The 17,027-nt window shown below is 59.5% G+C and overlaps 1 protein-coding gene across 5 annotated transcripts in view; it reads right to left on the bottom strand.

Moving 5' to 3' along the window:
* The window catches only part of SEMA6C (semaphorin 6C), a 92,275-nt gene that overhangs the window by 52,988 nt on the left and 22,260 nt on the right, over positions 1-17,027 (bottom strand). For 4 of the 5 annotated variants that reach the window (XM_073323013.1, XM_073323016.1, XM_073323015.1 and 1 more), the window contains exon 2: positions 10,090-10,169. The gene's annotated coding sequence lies outside the window, so the exon portion shown is untranslated. Of the gene's footprint in view, positions 1-10,089; positions 10,170-12,778; positions 12,851-17,027 lie in introns of those variants that run through there. The other variant, XM_073323014.2, reaches the window with a different exon arrangement.

The raw sequence follows: 17,027 nt of genomic DNA, 5'->3' as shown, positions 1-17,027 counted from the left end.
TGCAGAGGGGTCAGAGAAGACCCCCAAAGATGATTAAAAGGTTAGAAAACCTGCCTTAGAGTGACAGACTCCAGGAGGTGATTCTATTTAGCTTAACAAAGAGAACGCTGAGGGGTGACTTGATCACAGTCTATAAGTACCTAGATGGGGAACAAATATTTAATAACGGGCTCTTCCGTCTAGCTGAGAAAGGTCAAACACGATCCAATGGCTGGCAGCTGAAGCTAGACACATTCAGACTGGAAATAAGGTGCACGTTTTTAACAGGTGGGTAATTAACCATCAAAACAATTTCCCAAGGGTCGTGGTGGATTCGCCGTCACTGATCAAGACTGGCTGTTTCTCTAACAGCTCTGCGCTAGGAATTCCTTTGGGGTAGCTCTCTGGCCCGAGATGTCCAAGACGTCAGAGTAAATGATCACAATGGTCCCCTCTGGCCTTGGAATCTGTGACGATCCAGGCCCTAGGGCGCCAGGCGCTGGACAAGCATATAGTGAGAGACAGAGGATCCTCAGGGCGGGAAGGGAAATGGAGGCACCGAGAGGGAAAGTGCTTTGCTCAAGATCACAGAGCCGGTCGGTGGCAGAGGCGGGAAAAGAACCCAGGTGTCCTGCCTAGCACCCTGCCTGGTAGGCCGCATTGCCTTTTCTACGGGTTGGCCTTCCAAGACATCACAGCATTAGGCCAGCGAGGCCTCTGGGAGCGGAAATGACCAAAAAGCATCCAGGGGTCAGCTGAGGGGTGAGCTGAGAGGGTCTGAAGTTGGGCTGCCCAGTCCGGGTTATGGAGATGCCAGACCTGGGGAGATCCCACCTCTGGCTTAGCGTAGAGGCTGTGGGGCAGCCTATAGGGTAGAGGTGGGGGAGAGCAGGGGTTTAGCTGCAGTTTGAGCTAAAGCAATGGTCGTTCCACTCCGCAGACCTGGGTTTAAATCCTGCCCGAGGGTCACAACGGACGACCCATCAATGAACCAGCAGGGACCCCTGTGTCTGGGCTGGAGCTGGCAAGCACAGCAGCTCCCCCTGGCTCTAACCCTGCCCCATTGATCCCTGGTTCCCACGGCCCTTAGCATCTCCTCAGTGACAAAAAGAACAAGCCGGGACGCAGCCCCCTGGCCCAAGAGGCTGGGGCTGGGAAGACACGTATCACCCTGTGTTTTGCAGACCGCAGCAGCCTGTGGCCTCATCGGCTGCTCCCAGATGTGGCCAAGGAGCCTCTCAAACTGCCCTGCCAGGATTGGGGAGCGGGGGGGAGCCCTGGGCCAGGGGACTAAGCACCTCCCCCACCACCCACCACAGCTGTGCTGTGGTTTATTCTTCTGTCATCGCTATCCCCCCAGGGGAGGAAGACACAAGCCGCCCTCCCCGGCATGGAGTGAAGGTGGGACCGGCCTCCACTTCCCCCCAGCAGGCCGGTGGGTGCAGGCTGGTCTCGGCCAAGGGTTTGGCTTGGGAGCCCCATTTCTGAGCATCCTGCAAGCCCCTCCCCCATTCCCTCTATGGGGCTGTGTCCCCGGTGCTGCGATTCCTCCCACCCCCAGGCTCTCTCCGGATGACGGAAGAGAATCCTCAGGCCCAGTGGGCACCCGCACCCGCCATGTGCCGCTGGGCATTGCGATGAGCATCATGCACCCACCGGGCTGGGCAGCACTGATGCCTCCAAGGTGGGCACAGAGGGGTGCATGTGCCCAGCCTGCAGAGAGGCTGCTCAAGGCAAGGCTGCAATGTGCCACCCCTTCAGCTCTGAGCCAGTGGCCTGGTGACCTGGCACACGAGGTCACCGCGCCACTCAGGACGGCTGGGTGGCCGGGCTAAATCTGCCACCCTAGGCAGCAGCCCAGAAATCCGCAGCCCCGGGCAGCTGCCTAGCTTGCCTGTGGCTAGCACGGCCTCTGGGGCACTCTGGGCTGGGCACGGGGTGGGGCTGGGAACTCTGCCTTTGGGCCAAGGAGGGAGAGGGCTCCCCCGTGGTGGGAGGATTTCCGTGCCCAAGGGGATCCCAGCTGCCAGCCCTGGTGTCTCAGCCCAGCGGGGTGAGCACTAGGGAACCCGGTCTGGGTCTCTGTGCCAACCTAGAGCTGCCTCAGGGTGCCATCCTTCCCCCATCAGGCCACCCCACAGATCCCTCCCATTCCCCGCTCTCCAGCCTGTTGCCCGCCACCTCCTTCCCAGCTATTGCGCAGCAGCTGGGACCCAGCCAAGCCCTCCAGAGGCCGCTCGACTTCCCGGTGCCCAGGGCTTTTCCAGGAACGAACCGCCGTTCAGCACCGTGGCCTCATGCCGACCCAGCCGGGCGGGGCACAGCGCCAGGGGAGAGGGGCAAGGCGGGGCTGCCTAACGCTGCCAGCAGCCCACGGGGACACGCCAAGCAGCCTTGGGCCGGTGCCAGGTGCCGGGAGAGCAGGGGATGCCACGGCCTTGGTGTAGGTGGGGCTCAGCGTGAAGGGAGGGGTGTGGAGGAGGGGCATTTGATGGGCACCTGTCACTAGGGCATAAAAAGGGTCGAGAATGCAGGCCTGCTTCTCAGCAGCCTCTACCCTGGCTGGGAGGGGGGAGACTGCTGGGTGGGGCTGGGAGTCAGGCCTCCAGTTCTGTGGGGGGGGAGGGGGCATCTAGTTGCTGCAATGGGGACAGGCTGGGAGCCAGGACTCCTGGGTTCAATTCCCATCTCACTTTAACGCTGTGTGAAAAGAAGAAATAAAGCTTTTAAATGTTCCTATTTACAGATCAAGGCTCTGACGCTCGGCAGCTCAGTGTTGCAGGCTGGAGACAAGCGCAGGGAGCGAGGGGTCAGTGCCCCTCATGTCTGCGAGGCCGTTATCCCCAAAGCCCCTCTCACAAACAGCACTTGCCATTAAGCATGTTCCTGCTGGCAAAGGCAGTGAGAGTTCCCCCTCCCCACACACCCCCGCTGCAGCCGCCCTCCAGAGGCCAGGAGAACCAGGGCCGCTGGTCTCAGCTATGCTCTGGGCTGCAGCGCTAGGAAACAAAATCTGCTCAGACCCCAGGGCCAGAGAGAGGTGGAGGAGATGTAATGGGCACACCATCTCCCTCTGCTGGATGGAAACAGAACTGCTCGCCTGTGTGTCAGATTCCCGTCACTGCTAACGGGGATTCTCCTTCAACTCTAGCTGGGGGTTGGGGCTTTTGAACCCTAATTCTATCCTTCAGTCACCCTCAAGATGCTTAAAAAACACCCAGGGGTCAAGTCTAAATCCAATATGGAGTCAGGTATAAATAACCCTGTATCACAGAGGGGGAAACTGAGTCACAAGAGGGCAGAGACTTGGCTTAAGGATCACACAGCAAGTCAGTGACTGAGCTGCAAATAGAACCCAGGAGTCCTAGCTCCCAGATCTAAGCACTAGCCCACACTTGCCTCCCAAAGCAGGGGGCAGAACCCAGGAGTCCTAGCTCATTGCCTGATCTAACCACTAAACCACACTCCCTCTGAGATCTTTCTCTGCTCCAAGTTCTACCCATTCCAATGTCCCTTTCCTTTATTATTCATATCACAGCAGCACCAGCCCAAGATTAGGGCCCTGTTGCATCAGGCGCTGCACACACGCCTAGTGAGAGACACCCCCAGCCTTGAAGGGCTCCGTCGCAACACACCAGACAGACAAAAGGCAGGAGGGGAAACTGAGCCACAGAGGAATGAAGTGACTTGCCCACATTCGCCCAGCAGGCCAGTAACAGAGCAAGGAATCAAACCCAGCCATCCTGGCTCCCAGCCCAGTGCTCCATCCACTATGTCACAGAAAGTGGGATCTAGCTCCCACCCACTGCAGGCAGCTGCAATGCCCTGACCAATATGCCCCACTCACCAAGCAGGCACCAAGCAGTTAAAGGAGCAAATGCTGAGTTAATGGCACAGATTTAATGGCGCTCTATTGAGAAAGGTTATTACTATTGAAGACGCCGGGTGTCTGAAATAGACAATGTAATTAAATGAAATATTACGCCAATTAAAAGCCAGGACCCCACATGCCAATATAATTCTTACCTTGGGCCATTCGAAATGTAAATTTAATGTATGACGTCTCATCAGTCCCACATTATATTCTGCTGTCTCGGAGCAGTGGCTAATTTTAGACCGCGCTCCAGCTGGCTCTTCCGCTTCCTCCAGGCCAGCGACGCTGGGTTGAGGCAAGAGCTGGGCCTTGGCATCTAATAACCAGGTCCGTACAACGCAATAGTGACTCCTTCTCTCAGCTTTACTTCTGCTTCCAACCCCTGTTTCACATGAGGTGGGAATGGAACCCAAGAGTCCTGACCCCCGCCCCCCAGCCCGCACTCAGCCCTGCACCCTATGAGTCAAATGCATCCTCCCCGACGCATTAATACTGAGATCCTGGGGAGGGGCTTGGCTTAAAACTGCCCCCTCCCCCTGCACTGGGGCTGGATTCACCCTTTCCCTTCGCAGTAGGGGAGAGGGACAAATGAAGTTAAAAGGCAACTAATGCGCAGCATGAGGAAAGGAAACGTTTTCTAATGAGTGACTTGTGGAACTCTCTGCCCCATGATGTCCTTGAGGCCAAGGGCTGAACAGGGTCCACAGCCACTGTTGCATTAGAGAGAAGATGGGGTTTATAAAGGACTAGGGACCCTTCAGCTTTAGGGCCTGAGCCCACCACCAACTGAACAGGGTCAGGAGGGGATTTCCTCTGAATCAGTGACTGTGGGCAAGTCACTCCGCCACGCTGTGCCTCAGTTTCCCTTCCCACCCACTGTCTGTCTGGTCTGTTCAGCCTGTGAGCTCTTCAGGGGAGGGATTGTCTCTCACTCTGTAGCTGTGCAGTGCCCAGTGCAACAGGGCCCTGGGTTCGGGGGCGGGGAGGGGGGAACAGCTGGATCCAGTTGTAGCTTTTAGGAGAGCCCAGCCAGCCTGGTGCACTGTGCCCCCTCAGGAGCCCCGTGAGCTCCTGCAACCTACAGCTTCCCCATGGCCTGACTTGGCTGCCTCCCCCTCGCCTGCTTTGCTGCCTGGGATTGAACCCACAGCCTCTGGAGCTCAGACCCGCTAGCTGTGGGGCTAAGGAACCCTCTGCCAAACTGCTACACATGAACCAGCCACTGGAGGGAGACAGGGAGCCACTCCAGGGGAGTGGGGCTGTTCTGCACCAGTCCCTGTTGGAGAAGAGGAGGCAGGACACCGAGGTGCAACAGAGTGATGAGCTGACCAGGCGCGGCAGCCCCCACTATGTGATTTCAGCTTCCCCATCCCCCTACTTAGCCTGCCCCTCGCCCCTCCTTGTCTCCCAAACTGCTAAAGGAGAATCCCTGCCAGCTGCTGGCAGTGCAGGGGCTATGGTACACACCGCTGAGCAGGTGAGATCCTGGCCCGCTCCCCAGACTCGTCTGCCCTGTGCACCCCTCCATCCTTCCCCCGGGCCCTCGGCTGGCTGCATCGGAAATTAAAATATAAATAATTCAGTCCCCGTCGCCTTTATGAATAAGAATATGAACCTGACAGAAACCGATTGGGAGTAATTTATGCAGGGGGAGAAGTGACTCTGCTTTCGGATCCATTTGTGAGCAGCAGGGAGCTGGCTGCAGGGGGGGACACCGAACGGGGGGACCGGGAAGGGGAGTCAGGAGGGACTCGTTAGTTTCAATCCGGGCAGGGCTGTAATTGCTCTTGATTGACACACACACCACGTCTTTGGCAAGCGTCAAAGCCCTAGGCACTGCTGCCAGGAGCGCGGCGGGGACGTGTCCCCCTCCCACTGCCATGAGAACAGGAGGTGACAAAAGTGACCCTGGACCCAGATCCGCAGCAGGTGCAAAGAGGTTTAATGGAGCTGGTTTGCATCAGCAGAGGATCTGGGCCCCTGTCTCCAGCCACAGCTCCTGGGAAATGGAGGGACGTTTTGAAAGCCTGCAGGCGGTGTTGAGCCGGGACACCGCAGGACAGTGAGAACCTAAGAGATCCCAGAGGTCAGGACCTCGTTGTCACATCACAGTGCCAATATTAACACAGACAGGAGCGTGCACCCCTGGCCCAGCTGTGTACTAGACAGCTCTCACTCTGCTAGTGCGAATCACTGCACCCCCACAGCAAGCTGGGGCCAACAGCACCTGGGGCCAGTCACTCCACGCCTGGCATACACCTGCATGCCTTGGGCCAGTCTGCACTCAGCACCCCCCGTCCACACTGGGTATCCCTTCCCCTGGGCCAGACCTGGACCAGTCCATGCTGGGCACCACCCTGGTCCAGTCTGCACTGAGCACGAGCGGCCCCATTTCTGTTCCTGTAACTTTTATTCTGGAAACTGGAACGGGTTATGGTTACGAGCCCCAAACCCGTTGCCATCGACGGAGCCAGGGATGGGTGCGGGGGGGATCACTTTCATTTCTTCTAGAGAAAGGGGCAGGTGGAAACAACCAATCTGACTTGTTTAAAAAGCTGATGCCCGTTTCCTAAGGGCATCTCTGTGCTGCGTCTACTGGCGATGCTGCGTTCCGGCTGCGGAGTCCCTGCCCCCGCACACCAGCCTTGGCGGCATAAGTACAGCGATAGGCTGCCATCCGGCGGCTTCCAAGGCCACAGCAGACAGGGGAGTAGCGAAGGGAAGTTCCCCTGGGGAAGCTGCCTGATGTGCAGGAACAGATCAGTGGGTAAGAGACTGGGTGGAAGGTTGTTGGTTTCAGCCTCCCCCAGAAAGGATCATAGAATCATAGAATATCAGGGTTGGAAGAGACCTCAGGAGATCATCTAGTCCAACCCCCTGCTCAAAGCAGGACCAATCCCCAATTTTTGCCCCAGATCCCAAATGGCCCCCTCAAGGATTGAACTCACAAGCCTGGGTTTAGCAGGCCAATGCTCAAACCACTGAGCTATCCCTCCCCCCTTGAAAGGAAACAAAAGGAATGATCCCGTGTCAGACTGGAAAAGACCCTGCTGAGCTGCGTGGGGGGATCTGTTTTCCCATCCCACAAGGACTTGCATGATTTTGAATTTTTTTTCCATCCCAAATTGAGATGAAAAATCCCAATCGCAAAAGAACAGGAGGACTCGTGGCACCTTAGAGACTAACACATTTAGTTGAGCACAAGCTTTCATGGGCTACAGCTCACTTCATCGGATGCATTCAGTGGAAAACACAGTGGGAAGATTTATATACACAGAGAACGTGAAACAATGGGTGTCACCGCACACACAGATGAACTCGGCTGCTACTCTGACATCTCAAAAGTGTCCATGAACCAATTTTTTTCAGTCTGGGGCAATCGAAACCTTTTGTTTTCATCATTCTGAACCGTTTTCTTTGGCGTTTGACGTTTCCTTTCTGTGGAACCGGTTTTTTAAATGCCTACATTAAGGGACAAGTGGCAACAAAAGGGTGTTTCGAACAACAAAACAAAATATGAAACTCTTCCTTTTGAACAGACCAGAATGTCCCATTTCCACAGTTTCTAGCCTTTATTTCTTTTTTTTTTTTTTTCAAAAAAAATTTCTAGCTGGGAAATTTGCCACATCTGACCCTCTCCCCACAAACTATTTCAGTTCTGACAAATTGGCTTTTTTCAGCAAAAAAATTTTCATAAAAAATTTCTAGACTAACTTCAGTTCGGATCCCACCGCTGACACTCATTTATAGCTTGGCCATCAACAAGTCAATGAGGCCAACATTTTCCAAAGTGGCCTCTAATCTTGGTTGCCTGTGTTAAGAAGTTTTAGGGGCAGGATTGCCCACAGGACTCCGGATGTGGGGTCTGAGTATCCCAGCACACCAGGGATCTGTGGGGTGTTCGGAGCCATTGACAATCCGGCCCTTCTTTAGGTGCCCGAATCGGAGTGCCAGGTGAACTCTGTTCATACCAGAACCTGGCTGCCTCACATCCAGTACCCAAAGCAGTGGCCACATTCGAAATTAGTGGCCTGAGCGTCTCTGTGCCTCAGTTTACCCACCTGTAAAATGGGGACAACGATAACTTTGTAAAGTGCTTTGAGATCTCAGACCTTCGGTGCAGCGCGGTGTTTGCCAGTCATAAAATCACAGAATCATAGAATATTAGGGTTTGAAGAGACCTCAGGAGGTCATCTAGTCCAAGCCCCTGCTCAAAGCAGGACCAATCCCCAACTAAATCATCCCAGCCAGGGCTTTGTCAAACTGGGCCTTAAAAACCTATAAGGATGGAGATTCCACCACCTCCCTAGGTAACGCATTCCAGTGCTTCACCACCCTCCTCGTGAAATAGTTTTTCCTAATATCCAACCTAAACCTCCCCCACTGCAACTTCAGACCATTGCTCCTTGTTCTGTCATCTGCTACCGCTGAGAACAGCCTAGCTCCATCCTCTTTGGAACCCCCCTTCAGGTAGTTGAAGGCTGCTATCAAATCCCCCCTCATTCTTCTCTTCTGCAGACTAAACAAGCCCAGTTCCCTCAGCCTTTCCTCGTAAGTCATGTGCCCCAGCCCCCTGTTCATTTTCGTTGCCCTCCGCTCGACGCTCTCCAATTTGTCCACATCCTTTCTGTAGTGTGGGGCCCAAATCTGGACGCAGTACTCCAGATGTGGCCTCACCAGTGCCAAATAGAGGGGAATAATCACTTCCCTCGACCTGCTGGCAATGCTCCTACTAATGCAGCCCAATATGCCGCTAGCCTTCTTGGCAACAAGGGCCCACTGCTGACTCATATCCAGTTTCTCGTCCACTGTCACCCCTAGGTCCTTCTCTGCAGAACTGTCACTTAGCCAGTCAGTCCCCAGCCTGTAACAGTGCCTGGGATTCTTCCATCCTAAGTGCAGGACTCTGCACTTGTCCTTGTTGAACCTCATCAGATTTCTTTTGGCCCAATCCTCCAATTTGTCTAGGTCACTCTAGACCCTATCCCTACCCTCCAGCGTATCTACCACTCCCCCTAGCTTACTGTCAGCAGCCAGCGCCCTGTGGATCGACAGCACCACCCAGAGGGTCTGTTGGATCGCACGGCTCAGCCAGCTGGTTTGTTCTGGGCAGTTAGGAGCAGGGGGAAGGTGCCATGCTATTTCCAGCTCCCAGAGCCGCTCTCACGGGATGCTGCGCGAAGGCTGCATGGGGAAGGGTGACTTTCCCGGCTGGCTGCTGCAGAAGGGCGCGGGGCAGGGGAGGGCTGGGTGTCTCCAGCCTTCAAGTCCATGGGAGCTACCTTACTCTGCCTGTGAGTTACTACTCCATGCCAGTGCGGTGCTACCCCATGGCTGACTCAGGGCAAGGCAGACAACACAGCGCGAAAGCCCCAGTATCCAGCCAATCACTCCTTCCTCAGAAAGCAGGGAACAGCAGCTTCTGGACTCCAGCTCTTCCCTGGGCCTAACCGAGGCCCCAGTCTTACCCCATCCTTGGCCAAGGCAGGGGTGCGTGCAAGTGACAGGCCATGTTACCCAGGCGGGAGAGAGGGCTCCCACCGCATCACCATGATGGGATAAGAAGGGGCTCGGCCCAGGCAATCGGTGGGAGAGATCGGGGCTGAGAGACCCAGAAGCATGGAGTTGGCCAGAGGCCATGGGGGCAAAACCAAACTCCCTAGCTGCCCCAGAAGCCCTGCATCCAAGCCTCCTGCGCCCAAACTCCAAGACTGCGACAACCTGAACTGGGACCCCAAGATCACAGCTCTGTACCCCGTGAATAACTCGGAACTGCCACATCCCCTCTGCTTCAGCCTTGAACCACCAACCCTGTCCCGTTCCTGCGCCGTGCTCTGCATCATCCCAAGATCCTGGCTCGCTGGGTCCAAGACACCATGCCAGGAGGGGCATCAAACTGCAATGGAAATACCCCCGCCCCGCCCCTGAGGAGAGCTGCCAGAGGAAGCCATTGACACCAAACACACAATCCTCTGAGGTGCACAGATCCTGCAAGGAGCTGGGCTCCATACTCGGCAGGTGCCTGCAGCTGGCCCCTTATCTCCTAACTCTTGACCGATATACATGCCTAGAGCACTCCTGGGACACCACAGAGAGCGCCAGCCCCCCGCCCCTTTGCAGCCTGAATATTGTGGGGGGCAAAGAGACCCCCTGCTGCTCAGGAGGAGGCATTGCAAAGCACAAGGCGAGAATGCCCCCCCCGCGCCCCCACACCCTACTGCCGGCCGCGGCCTTACCTTAGCTTCCAGGGTCCGGGGGCAGCTATGCACGGCCGGGGCTGGCCAGGCACTTGGGCGACTCTGGGGGTCCAGCAAGGCTGAGGGGAGACACAATTCAAAGGGGAGGGAGGTGAGATACAAGGTCAGACAGGCAGCACGGGGGGGTATCGAGGACCTGTGTTCAGTCAGCTGCATGGGGATGGCACTGAACCAGGATCGTGGCACTGCCAGGGGCACAGTGCCCCAGCCCTGCCGTCTGCTCCACGGCCCAAGTAGCCCATTGGTCCCCAAGGTAATTAACCACTAACGAACCGAAGAATTCTAGTAAGAGAGACACAGGCCTGGCTAGGCCAAGTGGGGGGGGGGCAGTGCCTGCCGGACAGCATCTGGGCATCACAGGGCAGCGCTACTCCTCTTTGGCACTGGGCGAGACTCCCACTGGGCACGGGTCCCCCTGGATCAGGTGCCACCGATCAGAGAGGGCGAGGCTGGGAGCTTGTGGCTGACACGCGTGCCCCAGGCATGCACACGCATGGGCATACGCAACCCCCAAATACACAGACAGAGGAAGCAAAGTAGAGGTTAGCCACCCCCGCGTCTGCAGTCAGGGGACAGCCTGATCCAGAGGGGAACTCCCAGCTCCCCCGAAGCCCCAGAGCTAAACCTGGGAACTAGGCCTGGGCTGATGGGTCACAGCACAGGACTGGGTGCGGCCAGGGGTATGCACAGGGGCTGTGCTCAGGTTCACATAATTCACAGGCACCCCTGGGAGCCGCCTCCTCCCTGCCCCACAGGTTGGGCACACCCAACCTCATCTGCCACCCTTTCACCTCGTGCCGGCTGGTACCTCTGAGCCAGGCACTCTCAGCACTGTCCCCCGGCGCATACCCCCCTCCCCCCCCAAGCATGTGACCCTAGTCCCAGTGGGGACACGGCCCCAGGATGGAGCTCCCACCAGACGATCCCGGGGGGGAGTTATTTTTAGCCGGACGGCGACTCCGAAGGAAGCAAAGTCAGCAGCGTGACAGAAATAGCCCTGTTAGAGAGCCCTGCATCAATGGATATAGATCCCTATGGCGGACGGGGCAGGGGGGTCTCCAGATAGCCGGCCTCGGCGGAGGGTTGGGGGGCAGGAACGAGACCCTTGTGCTGCGAGCCCTGCAATCCGGCTGCAGATGTGCCGCTGAGCAAGGTTATACATATCCCCCCGTCAGACCCACCCACATGCTCTCCCTCCAGCAGGTGGCGACAGCCAGTGGGGCTTCCCCAGGTGGGTGCTGCGGGCGCTGACAAGGAGCTGGGGGGGGGGGGCACAGATTGCCCCATCACGCCCCCGCCTACCCCGAATGGATGGAGGGCTAATGGCAGGGCTGGGTGGGGAGGGTGCAGAGGAAACCGGCAGTGAAAGGGTTAGGGGGTTGAGAAGAACGGGTGAGAGGGGGCTGGAAACCGGCTCGGGGAGCACAGGAGGGTGTCCAGCCCTGACTGTGTAACCGAACCCCCAAGGTGCCCGGGCCAGCAGGACGGGGGAGGCAGGTGCCCAACGATGCCAGCCCAGCAAGACAAGCCGCTTGGTCTTCACAGTCAGGGTCAAGTGGCAGAGCCAGCATCCTAGCAGGAAAAGGGGGCTCCCCCAAATTGCTCTGCCTGGGGAAAGAACAGCGGAGGGACGGACGGAGGGACAGACAGGCAGGCAGGGTGGACGGTGACAGGCACACACAGGGACCCTCCCTGCCTCCAGGTGCCACTGAAATCTCAGCTGCCGCCCACCCGCGCCCGCAGAAAGGGGAGCCCCAACGACCAGCGCCACGAGTCGGATGCGGAGCCACGAGCTGCTTCCCCCACCGAGATTCGATCCGGGGCTCCCCGTGGGCCGCATCGTGCTACTCCAGCCTTCTAGGCAGGCAAGCGTGTGACCCAAAACCTGATCTACCCACGCCTGCCCCAGCTGCTCTCTCCCTACCTGGCTGCTCAGACCGAGGCCACAGGGTGTTACCAGGCTGCCTTCAGAGAGGCCTTGAGCAGCAGGGTGAGTCTGAGCCCCTGGCCATGCGACCCCTAAGGAGGCGCATTATCTGAGCCAGGGATCAGCCGACCCGCATGGGACAGCATCCCATGCAAGAGGCAATTTCGGGATGAATGGGGAGATTCAGTGCAGAGTCAGAGAGGCCTTTTGTTTCCCTGATTGAAGGCTGCCCGGGTGTCACAGGAGCTGTCCCGCTTCATTTGCATGGCACAGAGAAACTCCATGAAGTCTTCCCGCGGGCTGCGGTGCCCGACGGCAGATGCGCCAAGGCTTCCTGGTTAAACGCCAACAGCTGGATCTGGATTACGCCCACTTTAGGGAGGTTAGGAACAGCTTCCAAGCAGGTCAGGGAGCATGCTGGCTCAGCAGCCGTGGGCATGTGGCCCATGTGCCTGTGGGCAGCACCAGCCAGGGGGGGTACTGCCAGCCGTGAGGCAGGCAGGGGCAATGCAAGCTTCCCCTGGGCAGCTCTGCTGCCACGCTTTGCTCTGACCCTAGGGCACATGCCGCAGTTCCAATCTCGGGGCCCCGATCAAACTGTCAGTGCCCCTCTGTCCCAACCCACAACCCCCCGCCCCCCATGCTATCCCAGCCCTGCCAGATCCCATTGCTCCCAGCCCGGACCAAAGGGCTGGCTCTTGGGCAGTGCCCGGGGAGCATGGGGCCGGGGGGGGGACTCACGAGGCGCTCAGCGGCTCCCTGCGGGACGAATGAAGTTCTCCAGACACGGAGGCGGTACAACTGAAGCTTTGCAACCACAGCCTCTTTCCCAGTCAATTTCCCTCTCTCCGTCGCTCTGACATCTGAGTCCAGCTGCGCGGCCGCCACGCCTGCCCCCGGGGACCAGGGATATTCTCACCCCCCTCCCTGCCCACTGCAAACCCAAGATTGCCAGGCTCGCTGGGCTGCGTCGGAGGGAAACAAAAGCAGATCGGATCCGTGACGGAAACGTGGCGTTTTAATTGGGCTCAGTGAAGAGGAAATGAAATGCATGGGGGGGTGTCCCTAAGAGAAAGAGCAGGAGGGGGGCTATAACAGGGGTGTAATTGTTGCGCTTTCCACTCCAGCTCCCTCAGAAAGGTCTGATCGGCCTTGATTGCTAACACGTGTGGGAAATCCTGAGGAGGGAGCCGGTCTCTGTGCAGAGCAGGGAATTGAGGGCAGATTGCCCGCTGCCCACGCGGGGCCCTGCCAGCTCCTGGGGAAGCAGCCGCTGCAAGAGGATCCACGGCCCCATTGTGCCAGGCGCTGCACAGACCCCGGGCGAGACCAGGGCCCTGTTATGCCAGGTGCTGCCTGGGCGCTGGATAGACCCCAGCTGAGAGCAGGGCCCCGTTGTGTCAGGCGCTGCACAGACCCCGGGTGAGAGCAGGGCACCGTTGTGCCGGGCGCTGCACAGACCCCGACTGAGAGCAGGGCCCCGTTATGCTGGACACTGAGCTGATCTGAACTAAGGGAGAATCCCTGCCACAAAGAGCTTGGAGACCTGCCCCCCACCCTTTGTCTGCTCTGCTCATGCTGTGAGCTGTCTGGGGCCAGGACTGTCTCTCACCCTGCATCTGTGCAGCCCCCAGCACAAGGGGACCCTGATCTTGGTTGGTGCTACCACAGCATCCCAAACAACAGTCAGACGGTGCAACGGGACGGCACTGCTGTAAAACGTGGCGAGGGGGACGGGGGACTCCAGAGGTGCAGAGCACGGTGGGGAAACAGAGAGAGCCCAAGCTCGTGGCTCGTACGGGCTTTAGCTTGGAACCACAGGGCTGAATCACCCAGAGGCTTTCCAGGAAACATGCCCTGGCTGGAGAAACTCGTGCCTCACTCATGATCTACGTTCTGCACAGGAGCATCAAGAGTTTAAGCTGCCTGGGGGAGCGAAGGATGTCCAGGGCTCAGCGACCCAGCTAAGCTGCCTCCCCCTTCATGTTCTTCCCAGCTCCCTTGGCTGATCTCCCGGACGGTTCTCGGCAGAAGGTAATTGCCCCCCATAGAAGTTTGCTGTGTGGAGCGTGACACCATATGCGAGCGCCAAGACCAGCCCGTTGGAAGTCCCTGGGTGCTGGCCAGCCCAAGGCCAAGGAGCGTGGGGCCGATCTCCATCCAGCCTGCGGAACAGCCGCTGCAGTGAGATCCAGGGCCCTGGCTGTTGATATGTTTATTATGGTCATGCTGGCCAAGAGCAGGGCCCCGTTGTGCCGGGCGCTGCACAGACCCCGGGCCAGAGCAGGGCCCCGTTGTGCCGGGCGCTGCACGGACCCCGACCGAGAGCAGGGCCCCGATGTGCCGGGCGCTGCACAGACCCCGACCGAGATCAGGGCCCCGATGTGCCGGGCACTGCACAGACCCCGACCGAGAGCAGGGCCCCGTTGTGCCAGGCGCTGCACGGACCCCGACCGAGATCAGGGCCCCGTTGTGCCGGGCGCTGCACAGACCCCGACCGAGAGCAGGGCCCCGTTGTGACGGGCGCTGCACAGACCCCGACCGAGAGCAGGGCCCCGTTGTGCCGGGCGCTGCACAGACCCCGACCGAGAGCAGGGCCCCGATGTGCCGGGCGCTGCACAGACCCCGACCGAGAGCAGGGCTCCGATGTGCCGGGCGCTGCACAGACCCCGACCGAGATCAGGGCCCCGATGTGCCGGGCACTGCACAGACCCCGACCGAGAGCAGGGCCCCGATGTGCCGGGCGCTGCACAGACCCCGACCGAGATCAGGGCCCCGATGTGCCGGGCGCTGCACAGACCCCGACCGAGAGCAGGGCCCCGTTGTGACGGGCGCTGCACAGACCCCGACCGAGATCAGGGCTCCGATGTGCCGGGCGCTGCACAGACCCCGACCGAGAGCAGGGCCCCGTTGTGCCGGGCGCTGCACAGACCCCGACCGAGAGCAGGGCCCCGATGTGCCGGGCGCTGCACAGACCCCGACCGAGAGCAGGGCCCCGTTGTGCCGGGCGCTGCACGGACCCCAACCGAGAGCAGGGCCCCGATGTGCCGGGCGCTGCACAGACCCCGACCGAGATCAGGGCCCCGATGTGCCGGGCACTGCACAGACCCCGACCGAGAGCAGGGCCCCGTTGTGACGGGCGCTGCACAGACCCCGACCGAGATCAGGGCTCCGATGTGCCGGGCGCTGCACAGACCCCGACCGAGAGCAGGGCCCCGTTGTGCCAGGCGCTGCACGGACCCCGACCGAGAGCAGGGCCCCGTTGTGCCAGGCGCTGCACAGACCCCGACCGAGATCAGGGCCCCGTTGTGCCGGGCGCTGCACGGACCCCGACCGAGAGCAGGGCCCCGTTGTGCCAGGCGCTGCACAGACCCCGACCGAGATCAGGGCTCCGATGTGCCGGGCGCTGCACAGACCCCGACCGAGATCAGGGCCCCGATGTGCCGGGCACTGCACAGACCCCGACCGAGAGCAGGGCCCCGTTGTGACGGGCGCTGCACAGACCCCGACCGAGAGCAGGGCTCCGATGTGCCAGGCGCTGCACGGACCCCGACCGAGAGCAGGGCCCCGTTGTGCCGGGTGCTGCACGGACCCCGACCGAGAGCAGGGCTCCGATGTGCCGGGTGCTGCACGGACCCCGACCGAGAGCAGGGCCCCGATGTGCCGGGCGCTGCACGGACCCCGACCGAGAGCAGGGCCCCGATGTGCCGGGCGCTGCACAGACCCCAACCGAGAGCAGGGCCCCGATGTGCCGGGCGCTGCACAGACCCCGACCGAGAGCAGGGCCCCGTTGTGCCGGGCGCTGCACGGACCCCGACCGAGAGCAGGGCCCCGTTGTGCCGGGCGCTGCACAGACCCCGACCGAGAGCAGGGTCCCGTTGTGCCAGGCGCTGCACAGACCCCGACCGAGAGCAGGGCCCCGTTGTGCCGGGCGCTGCAGAGACACTGACTGAGAGCCTGTCGAGTGTGTTCAGTGCCTGGCACAACTGAGAGCAGGGCCCCCGCATGATACCAGGCTACTTGTTCTCATTGACAACTGAGCCAGCAGCCATCAGTGCAATGAGTGGGGTGTTCTTAGGGGCTCACTCTCTATGTGTTTTAATGGAAGGAAATACAGGAACTTCCGAACTGGATCAGACCAGGGTCCATCCACCCTTTTATCCTGCCTCCCACAGTGACCACAGTCACACAACAGGGCAGAGCAGAGCCAGAAATAGAACCCAGTAGTCCTGACATCAAGCCCAATGCTGGGAATGAAGCTCTGGGAGGGGAGTGGGGTCTAATGGTTAAAGTGGGGGGCTGGGAGCCAGGACTCCTGGGTTCTGTTCCGAGCTCTGGGAAGGGAGTGGGGTCCACTGGTCTCAGTGGAGTGGCTGGGAACCAGGAGTCCTGACTCCTGTCAAATACCCAGTGGCTGATTCCTGTGGTGGACAAGAGGAAACCACAGCAGCCCTTGTCCTGGTCTGGCTCCCCAGCCAAAGCCAACAGGCTGCTGCTGAGAGGAGACCTGGCCCGGTGAACTCTTTGGAGCCTGGTGTTTCCCAGCGCCGGGTGGGGGGCGTCGATACGAGTGCAGCCTGGCAGGGGAGACCCAACAGGAGGCAGTGCTGAGCCAAAGCCCTTGTGTAGTACTGGGGACAGGTGGGGAATAGCGCAGCTGCTGCCCCAGCAGAGGGCGCTCTTCTCTGAGCCAGTGCAGTGCCCCAGCAGGGGGTGCGGAGCTGTGGGGGGGGGGGGTTCAGTAGGACGTGCTCCTGCCTTTGAGCATTGCTGAGCCAGGGCACCTGGGTTCTCTTCCCAGCTCTAGGAACGGAGCGGGGCCTAGTGGTTAAAGCAGGGTGCGGGGTGGGAACCTGGAGTCCTGGGCTGTGATCCCAGCTCTGGGAGGGGAAAGGGCTCTAGTGGTTACAGCAAGGAGGAGCTGGAGAGTCAGGACTCCTGGGTTCCTCAAAGGAGCATGGTCTCTCGGCCAGGGGAGTCAGGACTCCTG

Source organism: Lepidochelys kempii, chromosome 24 (assembly GCF_965140285.1).
Source record: "Lepidochelys kempii isolate rLepKem1 chromosome 24, rLepKem1.hap1, whole genome shotgun sequence".
Lineage (NCBI taxonomy): Eukaryota > Metazoa > Chordata > Testudines > Cheloniidae > Lepidochelys > Lepidochelys kempii.
This window is presented reverse-complemented; position numbering and strand designations above follow the sequence as displayed.